The sequence below is a fragment of the Agelaius phoeniceus genome, chromosome 3, assembly GCF_051311805.1.
Source record: "Agelaius phoeniceus isolate bAgePho1 chromosome 3, bAgePho1.hap1, whole genome shotgun sequence".
NCBI lineage: Eukaryota > Metazoa > Chordata > Aves > Passeriformes > Icteridae > Agelaius > Agelaius phoeniceus.
The window spans coordinates 35,624,995-35,640,130 of record NC_135267.1 but is presented as its reverse complement, the minus strand read 5'-3'; the positions used below and the strand labels follow the sequence as shown (position 1 = coordinate 35,640,130).

Here is a 15,136-nt window from a genome sequence, read left to right as displayed (position 1 = left end):
TGCCCTGCCACCCTTGTATCTTGTATTATCTCCTGCATTACTGGGTGGTTTGCTCTGGGCTACCATTGGAGGTGTGTGGTCCCCTGGCCATTGCAGGGGTGGCCAGCACCACTCCTGCTGCAGGATCACCTTGTGGCAAATGTGCCTGACAGAGAGCTTGGCCATCTCTCTCTCTTGAGGCTGTTGCCTGTCTGAGACCTGAAATAGGGCAGATTTGGACCTGCCCATCATCCTCTTCAGTGGAGGTAAGCTGTCTGCTTCCCACAGCAGGTTTTCTTAGAGTTAGGTCAGGAACCTGACCTCCCTATGCACTGTTTGGAAGATGCTGAAGCCCCAAACCTCCCTTTACAGAGATCAGGACATAAAGATGGCCTCTTGCCACTTCTTAGCATCCTCTGTCAGCCTGAGATGCTGCCTTTGGTAAATCAGGGTATGTAACTCTGAACAGCTTTCCAGGTGTTTGTTTTATCTTGGGAAAACTGGCCTATTCTAATTTTTAGGAACCAGCTATGAGGAAAGATGGTGACAGGTGCTGATAGAACCCTGTAAAGACAAACAAAGCACAGGTGGTGGGACCTTCTGCTTCTGTCTCCCTCCATGCACTGCTCAACTCTCTCAGAGTCTGCTTGCACTAGTTTCAGCCCTGCATCCACATGATTGAGCAGTGGGGTACTCCTCACCTCTGTGACATGCTGAGTGTGTTTTTTGAGAACCCCACTGTTCCATGTAGGGCTGTTTTGTTTGTCAGGCTCCAATAGTGCAGGCCCGTATAGTACCTGCACTATTGGTGCAAAGCTGGGCTGTGCTTGGCTTGCCTTGCCTTTTGCTGAGAGAAGGGTGTTTTCAAGTACTACCTTCATTCAAGGAAAGGTTTGGGGTTTTCTTTCTTCTGTACATTTGCCATCTTAGCAGTAAATGACAGCATTGAGTAATGAAAGCCTCTAAATGACAGAGCAGCCAAATCAAACTCTCGTGACAAATCAGTTTGTCTCCATTTGCAGAATGGGGACAGTTTGGAATTCTTAGTACTAATATCACAGGAGCATCAGTTCCTGCCCTCCATAAAAGAACTGTTGAAAAGACCCTTGAAAAGATTTCTCTGCACTGCTTTTAACAAATCTGGTTAGTGGAGGCAGAGTTTACCCCTGTGTGTTTTCCCAAATTGCAGCACACCAAGTTGTGATCTGTTGGCAGTCTGTCTGTGAACTCTGTGCCTGTCCAGCAAGCCCTGAGGCAGTGAACATGAACACCACTGAAGCAGTCCTGGCTTACTGCTGCTGGGGGTCTGTAGCTTTTTACCCTGTGGGTAGTGTGGGCAAAGTAATTCTACAAGGAAAGAATCACAACTGGATCCCAGCTTTTGTATTCGGGGGGTTGGGGGATGTTTGCATTTCATTAGTGTTAAGTTTGCTATTTCCAAGGATTGGGAAGAAACATCTCTTCACTCTTCTCTACAATATAGAGTGATGTTTACTTTCTCATTTTGAAATTTTCGCATCTTGTGTAACAGCTGTGCTAGGGCAGGACTCGCTCTCTGCTGAACTGCTGCTTTTTTCCTTTGGCCTTTGTTAAAATTTCTGATAAATAACAGACTGTCTACAGCTGTTCAAATGATGTTGCTTTTTCTAAGTGTCACTTCGGTGTTCCTTCCCACCAATGTAGGCTTTGCTTTAGAAGGTAAATAAGGGAGAAATAGGGCTTGCTGTTGAAGAAAATTGAACATGTGGGCAGTGGGAAAAGAATCTGAAATGTGAATTGCCCAAGCCTACAGAAGCCATCCACCTCCAGCTGTGATGGAGACACTGTAACGTCTTGGCAACATTGCTGTGTGCAATTTTCTTTAAATAACTAGTGGGTTTTTTGTTTGCTGCAGTTGGTACAATTTCTTCACATTTTCTCATTTGAAGGTAATCTGCTTCTAAGAAGTGATTAGTGTGATTTGTGCATGGAAGGCTTCACTGGGCTTTGAATTTTTGCAGTGGCATTAGCTATGCCAGTGCTACTGGGCCCACCACTGTAATAACTAGAGAAGATACTATGTGTGACTTAATAGTACACTAATCTATTGTTGTAAAGATAACTTGTATCACTTATCATATTAATCCATGATTTAATTTATCTGGAAGCTTGCTCTAAGAACTTTATAAAATCACAGTTCTTGAACAAAAGGATCTTATGAACAAGGATTTTATTTTTTACATGCTCTATCTCTCCTTTACACAGCAGTTGTTCTGTTCATATTTTCTTCTTAACCCTTATGTGCAGATGTCTCAAAGAAAGTGAAGGGCAATATTTGATCTGGATTTGAAAAACATAACAATTGTGAAGAAAAAATATGAGTGCAAAATTCTATCTGTGTTTGAGATTAGAAATTGAATTTCTATAGTAATATTTAGGTGAGGTATAGTAATATTTAGGTGAGGTAAATATTCAGATGAGTTTGATTTATTTCTGGTTGCAAATTTCTTATAAAGACAAAAATATATAATTTATAATTCTAAAGAGAGAGGAAAGGGAATGAACTAGAGTAACTCAACTCTGTCCTTTCCACAGCTGAGGACACAAAGCAATAATTGTTGCTTAGCTAAATTATCACACAAAAGAACAGCAAGTCATTCATTTCCACATGAAAAAGCATAAAAATAGGGTTTCTGTAAGACTGATTGGGAGGTTTAATATGAGAATGTCAGTGTGAAGGTTTTCTTTTAAAGGTATTAGGTCTGCTTGGGCTGGAATTGGTCTTGCTTTTGCTCAAGCATAGCTAGAGTAAACCTGCAGCAGTTGAATAAATGGAGAGCCAGTGCCATTGTTTAAACAATTTTTTGACAAATATGACAGTCCAGAACCTCAGGTCCTCTAGTTTTTGAAAACCTTTCTCAGGCTGTTTATCCTTGTAACAATTATATAAGCCAAATACATAAGCCAAATGTGTTGGTTCCAGTACAGTACCAGCACTTGCTGAGAGACAGTAGATCCAATGGTCCTGTAATTTGCTCAGTGACTCTTTAAATACAGGATGCTGGCTCACAGCAGTGCTGCAAGAGAAACAGATAGTGTAAGTTGTTAGACATCAAATTCTGGTACTTTTGGAAAGAAGCTGGGTTTGCCAGTTATGGGGAGTTCTCCAAAAGGAATTTGAGAATTTTGTGATCATGTGTTTCAGGTTTGCTCAACATTTTGAGGCAAGTGTAAATCACTTCTAAGTAAGCTGTGACGAATGAAATGTTCCTAATTACAAGCTGCTAGCCAATCTTTACACTATTTTTGCCTTAGTACTGCTTAAATTTCTGCAGCATATTTTATAGACAAGAAAGTATGACTAAGTACCTGCAACATCAGTAGACTCATGTAGGAATAACAGTGAGAAGAAGCAGAACTAACTCCTCTGGTTGAATATGTTAAATATTTCTTGGATCAGAGGTGAGAAATTGGGAATCGCAGCCCAAATCTGGGTGATCAGCCACTTCAGATATTTTCCACCAGCTTGGCAGAGAGGCCAGGGACTTAATAGAGGTAGAGTGTGAACTACACTGGTTTCCTGAGATGGCTCCATTTCTTGAGGTTTATGGGCAAAATTGTGACTAATGAGAAATGCGTGTCCTGCTGGAGCACAGCTGCTGGGCTCACTGGATGAGTGAAGACCTGCAGGCCATTTTTCAGTTGCAAGATTTTAATGGTGTCAAACACTGGATTTTAAATCAGCTTTTCAAAAAGCAGCAAAAAACGCACATGCAAATTGCTGATCTTGGTTGATCTTGGGACCCATTTTCCTGTGACAGCTGGGGCCATCTTAGAAGAAAGCAAAAATAACAATGCGATAAAAACGTTTCTCTAGACCTTTGTAGTTGGTGAGAGAGGATGTTCAGTTTACCCCAGATAGTGGCCATAATGCACAAAGAGCAGGGCTCGTGTGTGCTATTTTCTGATGTGTGGTTCAGGAGGCTGACCACCAGCTGCTGCTCATGAGGTGGGACAGCCACACTTGGAGCGTTGGGCAGATACACATCTAGGCTCCGCCACTGGGAGCCAAAGATGTGTGGCTGCAGCCACCCAGTGAACCTATCTCTGATGCTGCTCTTGCTCATCTCTGACAGTTGTACTGAGGCCCTACATCTGCAATGAGCAGGATTTTTGGTTCAATATTTAGATGTCTTTGAAATGGGGCTATAATGTGAAAGAGGAACTAGAGTTCTTCACTGTTCATGCAAAAGAGTACTTGGAGAATTGGAAGATTTTTTATACTTACAGGGTCACTTACTTTATTATAGATACATCATATTTGTATCATAGAGTCACTTTATTAGCTGACACATCAACCCTGTTCAGTCTCACTAAATTGTAGTCTGTTTTGAAAGTAGAAATGAAGCCAGGAATACCAGCAGTGGTAAGGACTCAGACAGGACTTTGCTGTGTCAAAGCTGGTGTTGTTTGGCATTTCACCTTGAACTGGCTGGTGAGAATTTTAAAAGTGGAGATATTAGTCAGCATCACAGTTATGGTATGCTGCATTTTCACTGCCATGTTTTTTTCATGAAAGGTGGCTTTTCTGTACCTACAACTGGAAAGCATTCATTCCCTATGTGGCTACAAATATTGTATCTGGAGACTGTGCCTTTAACAAATAATTACCTTTTCATAATAGGCACAATAGATAGAGAAGGTCTGCTTGGGCAGGCAGGCCTTTGCTTCTACACAGAGGTAGTCTACCTTTTTGCAACTGAATCATAATATTTACTTGTGTGTTCAAGTGAAATGCCCAATGCAGGATTTCTAAATCCAGAATTAGAATTCAAGGGTTCCTGATTATCGTTCCTTTTTCACTTGAATTGTTTTTTACACCATTTCCTAAAAATCTTGCTAAAAAAAAAGGAAACAAAACCCAACCACCTCCCAACCTTTTACTGCACTGATATTTGTGGAAGAAAAGCTGCAAAAACACTTTATGCAGAGCATATGAAAGGGAAATGGTTTTAATTTTTAACCATAATATTTTACTTTCCTGAAATTTGTATTCTCTCTTGGAGGTTCTGTAGAAGGAACGAAAATCTGTAACCCTTTTGCTAGCATTATTTGGAATATCTTCTACATTTTCTATAATTACAATGTCTTTGATACATTGAGGAAAGAATTTATTGGAACAACATGTTCAGTTAAATTATGAATATTTTGGCTTGTGCCATATCCCAATTCTGTTGTATTTGCCTATTTTTTTCATGCACATAACATTCCTATTAACTTCCTATGTCATTATATCCTCTGCTTCCCACAGTAGAATAGGCTTTCCTTACTTCTTTTAATTGCACTAGTGAGCAAAATGTGCTAAAAATGTACGTGTGTGTGTGTGTGTGTGTGTGTGTGTGTGTGCCCGTGTGGCGTCCGGTGTTTACACTTGTACTGGACATTTCACTCCCAGCCTTTTCCATCCTGGATGCTTTATGTGGTCAGCTGTGGCTCTGCAAACCTGGCCAGCGCCCTGTGGGAAGGCATGAATAGCCCTTGTTGTGCAGCACACCTGTGTTCTGTGCACAGCTGTTTGGTTCACAACAGGGTTGCTGTTAGCAGTTATGAAACGTTTTCACACCACCCACCCACTATCCACTGGCTTATAACATTTGCTGGCACTTCTGTCCGGCTTGAACTTGTTTTTTGTTTTGGTTATTTTTTTTTTTTAATTTAAAGGACACCAGGATACTTTATGCATAGGAATAACAAGCCAAATTGGCAAGGCACCTTATTAAAAATATTCCCTCTCTCCTATGTCAAAGATTGCTCTTTTTTTGCCTGTGGTAAATCTCCAACTATAAGAAAAAAATGTTGCTATTTATTTTGCTATTTTTATATAGTTTGCTATTTTAATTTTTTTTTCCTAGTTATCAGACAGTTTTGTGCTGGCCCAAATTTAAAGAAGCTGGAACATTACTTTTTTTTTTCTACATATTACTTGAGATGCAGAGTCACCCATCTTGTTGTATATTTTTTCTGTATGTAACAATAGGAGGTTAAGGCAGTGAGCAATAAAATTCTGCTAATGTAGCACTTTTTAAACCCCCAGAACTGATTGGATAACTTTAACTCTTCCTGAAAGGAAGAAGGCTAAAAGGCTCACTTTCCTGGTACTCAAATCTTCAAAATGGAAAACTGAACTACAAGTAAAAAACTAAATACAAAATGAGGTGGCTAAGTGAAGCAGGTGCTCCATATGGAGGGGAAGAAAGACAAATTAATGTACAAACTGCCTCACTTCTATAGGAGAATGCTATTTAAATACATAGACTGGGAAGACAGCTGAACTCTTCTGTGCAGTTTTATCAGCTGTGTTTTGTATCTCTCCATGACACAGTATGTGGCTCTTTTCTGAAAGCAGGACAATGTGTTTTGACAGCCCTTGGCAGTGAGAGCAACAGTGAGAAAAGCAAACCAAAGTAATTCAAATTAACACGAGTTGGCTGTTGCAAAGCTGGTCCATCCAAATTATTTCCCATTAATAGAGAACCTCAGATATTTTAAGATGCAACATAGCCAACTGGGTTAGAAGCACTGTGCTAATGCTGCCCACCGTGCTGCCGCCTATGGAGAACTCCACTTTCCTTTGGTAAGGAAATCTATTGGGGCATTTAGCCCTAGTCCTGTTTGACAAGGTAAACAGGTCTTATATTGAGCTTTATGTAGGGTCTGCTGGGAAAGCAGCATCAAGCAGAGAGGCAAATCTCAATTAAAATTGCTTTGGGTAACCTTGACCATTTTTGTCAGGGATGGTTTGCATGGGAATTTTTTGTTTTCATAGATTACATGTGTGTTTGTTTATTTTGCCACAACTGCTGATGGTTTTTATTTTTTAAACACTTTAATGCTGATCAGAAGGCAAAATATTGAGAATTTCCTATACCTTGTTTTCTAAACACTTTCTAATTCAAAAGAGGTAAAAGTCTTAGAATCAAAGATTTTCTGCTCAAGCTAGAGCAATTTTCATGAGGTTCAGTCCTGCTGACTTTATTCAAATATGACTGGTTTGAGGAATTCAAAGAGGTCTAGAAAAGAAAAGTGTTTAAAGGGCATCAAAGCTGAAAAATCTGGCTTTTGTCATTCATGTCCACTTTTGGCCTTGCAGGACTATAATTTCCTTTCATATTCCTTTGCTGATGGTAAAAACATGCTATTTTTTGAGATGTACAAATCTGTGACCCATCTCTCTGTTTTGTGTGCCGAAAGTTACTTCCCTGCACGTTCTGACTTCCTAAGAGTACTCCTTTTACTTAAGATCCTTTCATTTTGCTTCTCTTCTGAAGAGGCACTTGCCTTCCCCCACCTTGTCACCAAATAAACCTTAATTTAGAAAATTCAAAGTATCTGTTGTTTTCTTCTTATTCCCACACCTGCCCACATTCTACTTCTCATATCCAGTGCCTTCCCACTCTCTTTTCCAGCTGGAAGACCTCCTCTTCCCATAGTAGTAAAACTCCCTTATGAGTAGGAAATTAACCTTCCGCCAGTACTTTATTAGTGTACCAGTACACTAATAAAATCTATTATCTGTGCTGTGCCCTGTGAAGAAGAAATTGTTGCAGATGCAAGAAATTAAGTGATTTGCCCAAGGTCATCAAGAAAGTTAATGGATAAATTAAGAGCAAATCTCGTGGATCCTAATTTGGGCTGTGGAAGCTGTAATAGCAATGGTGAGGAGGGTAGAAAGTCCAGGCAGATGATTTGCACTTCTTACTTACGGCCAAATATGACACAAATAGAGGCAAACCCTATTCCCAATGAGGAGAGGCGGGAGAGTGGGACATAATTCAAGCTATTTAGATTCTGCTATTTAGCATTTGCCGATCACTAATGTGATATTTGCAAAGTATAATATTTTCTAACAGCTGTAAGAACAAGAGAGCCTAAAATTTCTCCCTATACATAATATCCATGAAATTGCATTGAATATTGTAATGATGTGTTATGCTGCCATTAGCTCCCCGTGAATACCTAATTTGGAAGGTTAATGAAATTGACAAATGTGTGTACTGTATGTGCATTGTCAGTACTAGTTAATGGCAACTCTCACATTTTTATTTGGAAAATTATATAAAACTGAAAGCGACAATTACTGTAACTTCATCTTTTTTGGAATCTAGCAGAGTGTGCAGTTTATTTAAATAGGGTTGTATGTGTTTTAAATTTGTATACCATCATATGAAGTCCTTTGCTCATCATGTGATTATATACTTAATTTTTGCATGAATGAATGCGTGTATTGTGGTCTTTTACAGCATATTGGGCCAATTTTTTTGCTTTTTTTATGTGTATTCCACACTAAAATACCATAAGTCCTTGTCTTCCTGTTGGCTCAACAGTGCTTGATTACAAAACTCGTGCCAGTTAATTCAAAGAGACATCACACATTCAAAATGAATTTCCCCAGGCAAGGAAAGTATGCTAGAGCACAAAGAAAGAGTACGCTCTTGTATTTTGTGAACATGGTCACTTGCAGCTGCTGTTGCTTCAATATATGAATTTGATGAGATCCTTGAAGTTTGGCCCCTAATTATTTCTGTGGCTTTAGAGGGTGCTTCTTTAGGTCAAGGTCACATTTTTAGGTGTATAGAGTCCAATTTGATTTCTTCTTTTGGTTTAAAGCTGTTCAATTAGACAGTTTCACATAGTGAATGAGCCCTTATGGTCCTGGAGATTTCAGTTTCATCTCCTGGGAAGTGAGAAGAGACATTCTGGTAATCCTCTGTGATGCACCACAGAATGGATAATGTTGCCACATCTGAGCCTTGCAGGCTAGAAAAGAGTGTATGGATGGAGTGATAGCTGCACAGCCCACTTCCCCTGTTACTTAATTTTTGGGAATCTCTTCAACTCCTTGTGGAGTTTCTTCTGGGGAAGCAGGTGTCGCAGAGGAGGGCGGCTGCCCTGAGGAGACCATATGTGTCACTTCCAAGAACAAAGCAATCTTTTAAAAACCCAGCACTATATTGAGCCTGTGAGTCATGAATCTTCAGATCAATAACCAAAATGTTTTTAAATGTGGGGGCAGCCCCAAACAGAGTGACTCAGCACCGCAGTTCCACATTCAGCGTCCCTGGTGCAGGGTCTGGTTTCAGATAACTGGTCATGGAGCAGGGCCAGGTGATGTGTGGGGGCTGAGGTGCTGATAAGGCCCAGTTGAGCAGGGTTTGCTTTTCAGTGCTCACTACACCTGCTTGGGGTCAGCTTCAGGCAGGAGCTGTGCTTTTGGGCTGTGTGAGGGTCAGCAGCCCCTCTGACTTTCTGGAATTTTTTATAAGGTGACTTGGAGTTGCTGAGGCTTAAGACATTCTTAGGCTTAGATTCTGCTGTGGCCTTCTCCCCTTTTTTCATGTTGTGTTAATAAATATATGTCAGATCTGCTGGAAGAATACATCTATTCAGATCCTCCAATGCAGATGCTGCAGATTCCTGTAGCCTAAAACTCTGAAGAACTATTAAATGCTTGTCCTTCTCACATTTGACAACAAAGACTCTTTCTGCTTTTGGTCCAGGCCTGATGGCCATGTCACATCAGGCTCATGGTAACATGGGAGAAGCTGGAGTGTATTAATCATCCCACAGACCTCTACCCCAAAAGCACAGATCATGCTTTAATGTTAACATCAGCTGTGATTGTCTATCTATATGCTGATTTGAAGTAAGAAATTTGGAGCCTGGAAAAGCTTCACACTGAGATTTGTCTTGATAAGTGGGAGTGTTTTGCTCCTCTGTGGATTAATGATTTACTGATAGCTCAGTAAAGGATAAGAGATATTTGCACCTGGCCTACTGAAGGGAGATTTGCATTTGAAAATGTTAGGCCAGTAAATTATTCAGGGAGATGACATTGAAGCCAGCACCTGAATGAAGGGAGGGAGATGAATTTGAATGAACCTTTGTGCAAAACTCCAAGACAGAGTACAAAGTTATAAGTTAGCCTTCTTCCTTGGCTGCAAGTTCCCTTCTGTGAATATATATATTTGTGATGGAGGGTGTACACCAGCTCTGAGACAATGTCCCTGTGGGTCAGATGTGGTTTAGATCTTGTTTGGCAGTTAGATACAAAGTGAGACAAGAAGGAAAGAGATGATGGTGGGCCTCTTGGACTTGATTTTAGAGAAAGTTTTCTTTCCTTTTTGCTAGCCATATGTTAAAAATCTCTACAACTCTGTTGCTTATTTTGGATTTTATAAATGAGTATTTTTCCTTGCTTTTGACTTGGCTTATGCAGAGGATGATTTCTAATGTTGGCTAGCATAAAAGCCTTATTCTGAAAACTGGTATATAGGCACAGTGTAGTAACATCAAAGTCCTCATATCTCCCATATCAACAGAAATTGATATCTGGGACAGAAAGGCAGCTGTTAAAGTAGGAAAACTATACTAATATAAAATATTTTGTTGATCAGCGCAGGGCAGGAGGGTCTTGTGCACACACAGGGGGACAAAAAGTACGTTGAACCTCAAGTTTTATGTTCCTTTCCAGGGCTTTGGGGGGGCCCAGAAAAAGCAGTTGACATGCTCTAGCTTTCCTTGAAGAGCTCTGGCTCTTGTATATAGAAAGATATTTGGCAGTTCCTGCAAGCTAGAGCATATTTGATAGGTATATGCATTCTTCTGTTCTTTTCTGACCAATGTGCTTCTGTACTATGTGTGTGCTAGAGGGAGATAGATAAAATTTCTGCTGATGGATCAGATTTCCTTCAAGGTCAAGAACTAAAGTTACGTACTCTTAACTCATGAAATTGAAGGAACTCAGGGAAAGAAAGTAATAATGAGGAAATGTTTCAAATTAAATGATTTTTCCTCAAGAGATGTAATAGGGCCACCAATTTTTTTCAGCTTTTAGACATTTCAAGCAGAAGAGGAAGAAAATGAATGGTGAGTAACACTGAGAGATGATGAGGCAAGGACACCATAGGGAATTGGCCCAGAAGTGGGAGGGGACTCCTTAGGCTGGGAATGAAGGAGTTTTACCGTCCAGGGCTTGTTCCATCACCTCCAGCAATGATTCCTTCTAGGAAACTTATTCCCATCCTAAGGGTAACAGGTGTGGGGCCCTGACTCCTCAAAGAACACTGACTTTGTCAACATCTAAGATACTGCCAAGAGAAAGGAAACCTCTCTAGAAGAATGATCACTTTCATTAAACAGAAAAAAATTCTGCTGGAAATTTCGCTATAAGCAGAGAGTGTCTACACATAGAAGTAGGACAAAATGAAAGTGAGTAACATAGGAGAAAATTCTCCTAATATCGGTGGAACATAACAGAGGTCACATCTATCAAACAACTCTAATTAATTATTGATTCATTATGATGTATTTCAACATTCAGTGAAAAAACTCTCACTGACTTCAAAAGATGCCAAGCTGAACTCAGTGAAGGATAAAATAATCCCCATGTCATTTAGCCAGTAACATTTTGAGAACTAAAGTTTAATTTGCTTTCTAACAAAAACCACCAGGTATAACACACAGAGTCATTTATTTTCTAATAAGACCCACCAGATGTAACACAAAGAGAACCATGTTATAACTCTCCTTTCTTCAGCTTGAGACACACCATTAGTGAATGTGTGAATGTGTGATACTTGAGGTGTAAGAAATGATACTACACTAGAAGGGGCAAAAATTAGAGTTCACAGCTCTGGGAAGGGCAATTATTCTGTTGCTTCTTGAATGTATTTTTTTCAGCATATTTTCCTAAAATGACTGTACTATTAATTAAAAAAAAAAGAGACAGGATGCCATTTCTGTGACTGTGGTTAGCTCATGCCATAGCTCTGCCTATGCAGCTGTGTCCCAAGCTAGAAGGAAACAATGCTTTGGCACTCAAAAGCAAAGAGTCCTGATTAAAAAACTCATGGTTTAACCTCTGGCTTGCTAACCTTTGGTTTTAAATGTAAGGGGGAAATACCTTACCATTATAGTTTTATTGAATCAATTGGATACAGTTAAAAGACCATTGTTTTTGATGTGAATTTGTGTTGTGGTACCTTCTAACTGGGAGGTAAAAATTGAAATATTGCTTCTATCTGAGGTTGGGGCCAGAAATCCTACTAAATCCAACCTATCCATATTTCTCTGCTAATCTTATGCTTTTGCATCTGATGAACTACAACTCAGGATATTTAGCTTTGTTCAGACACTGACAGTATGGGACTTTTTGTGGCTTTCATGGTTCTTCTGATCTTTTATCTATTTGATTAAATGTATGTTACTCATAATACCCAGCTTAAAAATGTCCCTCTATTTCTTCCATGAGTAGGTTTGTCATAGTTGAGCTGGAATTTCTGCCAGGTAGAAGTACCCTATCCATTGTCTACTCCAAAATGGTTTAGACTGTGTGGAATTAACTTTCCATTACCACCATCCAGGGTTAGCAGTGTCTTTCACGATCCCTTTTCTTCCTTGTTACCCTGGTATAAAATCATCTTTTTGGATCATACACGAGGAATCCAGGTGTCACAGAAGTCAGAACAGAATTGCCAAAGACATAGAGGAGACTGACAGCACTCCCTGTTGGGGCTCAAATCCTTGCCATAGTGTTGTGTGTCACATCCTGTCTGAGCTGGTGTCCAGTGTGTAAAAGCTGGAAATAAATAACTGCTTATCCCAATCTCTTTCTTTCCTATGTGGGCTCTGTGGGTTTTGCTCACTATGCTAGCTGAACTTTGCTGAACTAATCTGTTATTGTTTTCAGGACAATGATTGCTGTCTGAACAGGTTGGCCCTGTAGGTTTCAAGTGGCAGCTGCGTGGGATACAGGCAGCGTGTGGAATACAGGGCCTGAAGGAGATGCTCAGCACCCAGCATTACAGGATTCTGCTTTTTTCTTGACTTTGGTGAGTCTGTCTGGGTGAATGAGGCTTACCTGTGGGAGTTGTAAAGTATGTTGCTAAGTTTATTTTTGGTGTTTCTTTAAAAAATCTTCTGTGCCTGTTGCCAAACATAAGACGTTTGTTTTCAGACTCTAACTTCTCAGGTAAAGCTGTCATGTTTATTCTGACTCACTACATCAACACATAAACATGAGGTCTTTGTTTACATTTATTGCTCTTTGTGTATCTTTATATAGCCTGGAAACATTTTTTCAAGGCTTTTATTAATTTCCAATGTATGAAAGAATGAGGGAAAAAAGTGTCACTATACAGCCTAATCTGAGAAGTTGTGTTTGAGCTATGTGTTGGCTGTGACACAGTAGGATACAGTTAAACCTGAGGCAGGTTTGGGTTTGCATTTTCTGGTGTAACTAACAACCTTGCTTTGACCATCACTTGACATTAAAAATAATTTTCCACTTTTCAACATGAAAGCTGTGAGTAATCCCTGAAATGAGTCTTGCCTGTGTAGTGCATTTGAGGAATGGTTTGGGGCAGGTTAGCTTGCATTCACAGGTTCTATAATTTATCATCCACTTTGCAGTGCTTTAATGTACTAACGTTTTCACAGGCTGCAGACAGTGGCTCTCTGCTCAGATTAACCACAAGCTCATTCTGCCTCACCACAGTTTGACCTCTCTGATGAGCAGCACGTTAATGTGTTTGCAGATTGTGTATGTATATTTGGCTATAGATGTGTCAAGACATGCACAGCACAGAAATTGTTTTTATTTTTAAATTTGTTTGGTTTTGACCGTGACTTGGCCGGTCATTTATTGCTGGTAAATGATTTTTGTGGTGTCAGATAGTCAGTTGTGGAGTGCTGTTAAATATTGGCCCGTTGTTTTCAAAAACCCAAAGATTATTTATGGAGGGTGTTACAGAATGAGGTCAGAAAAGACCTTGCTAGGTCATCTAGTCCTGCTGTGTTGCCTTAAGGTGAGTAGTCTGAACCAGTTAGTCCTCCCAATGTCTGCTCCAGCTCACTTCTGGTATCTTGTCCTTGTCCCTGCTGTCTGACTGTGGGTGCTCAGCATGCTGTGACTCACATCTTACTGGAATAGACCTCTGTTTATTTCACAAAGGTCAGCTGCAGGCTTGTGGAAACCAGATGAACTCTCCTGCTCCATCTCCTTCACTAGGGACGTAGAGAGAGGCAGAGCAGGCAGCTGAAGGTCAGGACTGGGCTAGAACAGCTGAAGCTCTCTGCTGTGGCACCTGCATTCACATCCTTGACCTGGGGTTGTAATTGCTGAGTTTGGGCACCTGCTTCTCATCTGCACCAGGTCCTTCACATGGAGGCTGAGGCTGTTCTGAAGTGAGGAGCAAGCTGCTATTGCCATCCATTAAATTAGTACCTGCAAGCAGCCCCTATGACTGGATAAATGACCAGATGTTTGAGGGAGACTGTAACATGCCACAGGAATGTGTGTTCTCACCCAAGGCACCAGCCACTCAGAGTCTTTGCCATGCACTGCAAGGCTGGCACCTCCAGAGGAGGATGGGATCTCTCACCAGATCAGTGCTGGTGAGGTATGTGGTTACTTCCAAATGCTCTTGCAGCTCTCTCCATCCTTAGTAACCTCTCTACACTGAAACATGCGGGGCTGTTGTTGGCAGTACTTTCTCCCAGTGAATGACGAGCAGGAGGAAAACCTGGCTGTCCATCTTGCCAGCCTGTCACAGAGTGCCAGGTGGGCTGCATTCAGTTGCTGTGCTGTGTGGTGCCCAGCCCCACCAGGGTCTGTGGGGAGGTTGGGCTGAGGCTAAGGCAGGCTTAAAGATATACCCCTTAGACACTACCTTCTTATCCAGCCTGGTTTTTAATTTTCATTGCTGTAGTTTCAAAGGAGTTCATCCAAGTGCTCAAAGAGCACTCCCAGGAGCTCCTTCAGGGGTTTCAGATGGTTAATTTTTGAAGAGCACTTTCTACTCACTTTGAAATGAGACATGCAAAGGTAATGTGCTCCTCTTCCTTTCTGTCTGTTTTTCCCCAGCATGTAGAAACTTGTTATCGGTTTCACTGTGCAGATGTAAAACTATATCTTGAGCAACCTCTATCAATGTGACAGAGAGGGTTTTTTTCAAGTGTTTACTGAGAACATATTATGTTTTAGTGTCTCTGTCATAAATACCTTTTTGTTAATCTTTCACCCTCACTAAATCTATTACAAGCTTTAATCAACCTTTCTAAGCAGTAATAAAATGTTATCAGCGGTTGGCAAAGATTATAAGTGACAGACCCTAATGTT

General features: G+C 40.5%; 1 long non-coding RNA gene across 1 annotated transcript in view; it reads left to right on the top strand.

Moving 5' to 3' along the window:
* Window positions 1–15,136, top strand: part of LOC143693697 (uncharacterized) — a 230,250-nt gene that overhangs the window by 181,241 nt on the left and 33,873 nt on the right. The window contains exon 4 of the long non-coding RNA XR_013181634.1: window positions 12,707–12,848. This is a non-coding gene — a long non-coding RNA (uncharacterized LOC143693697). The remainder of the gene's footprint in view (window positions 1–12,706; window positions 12,849–15,136) is intronic.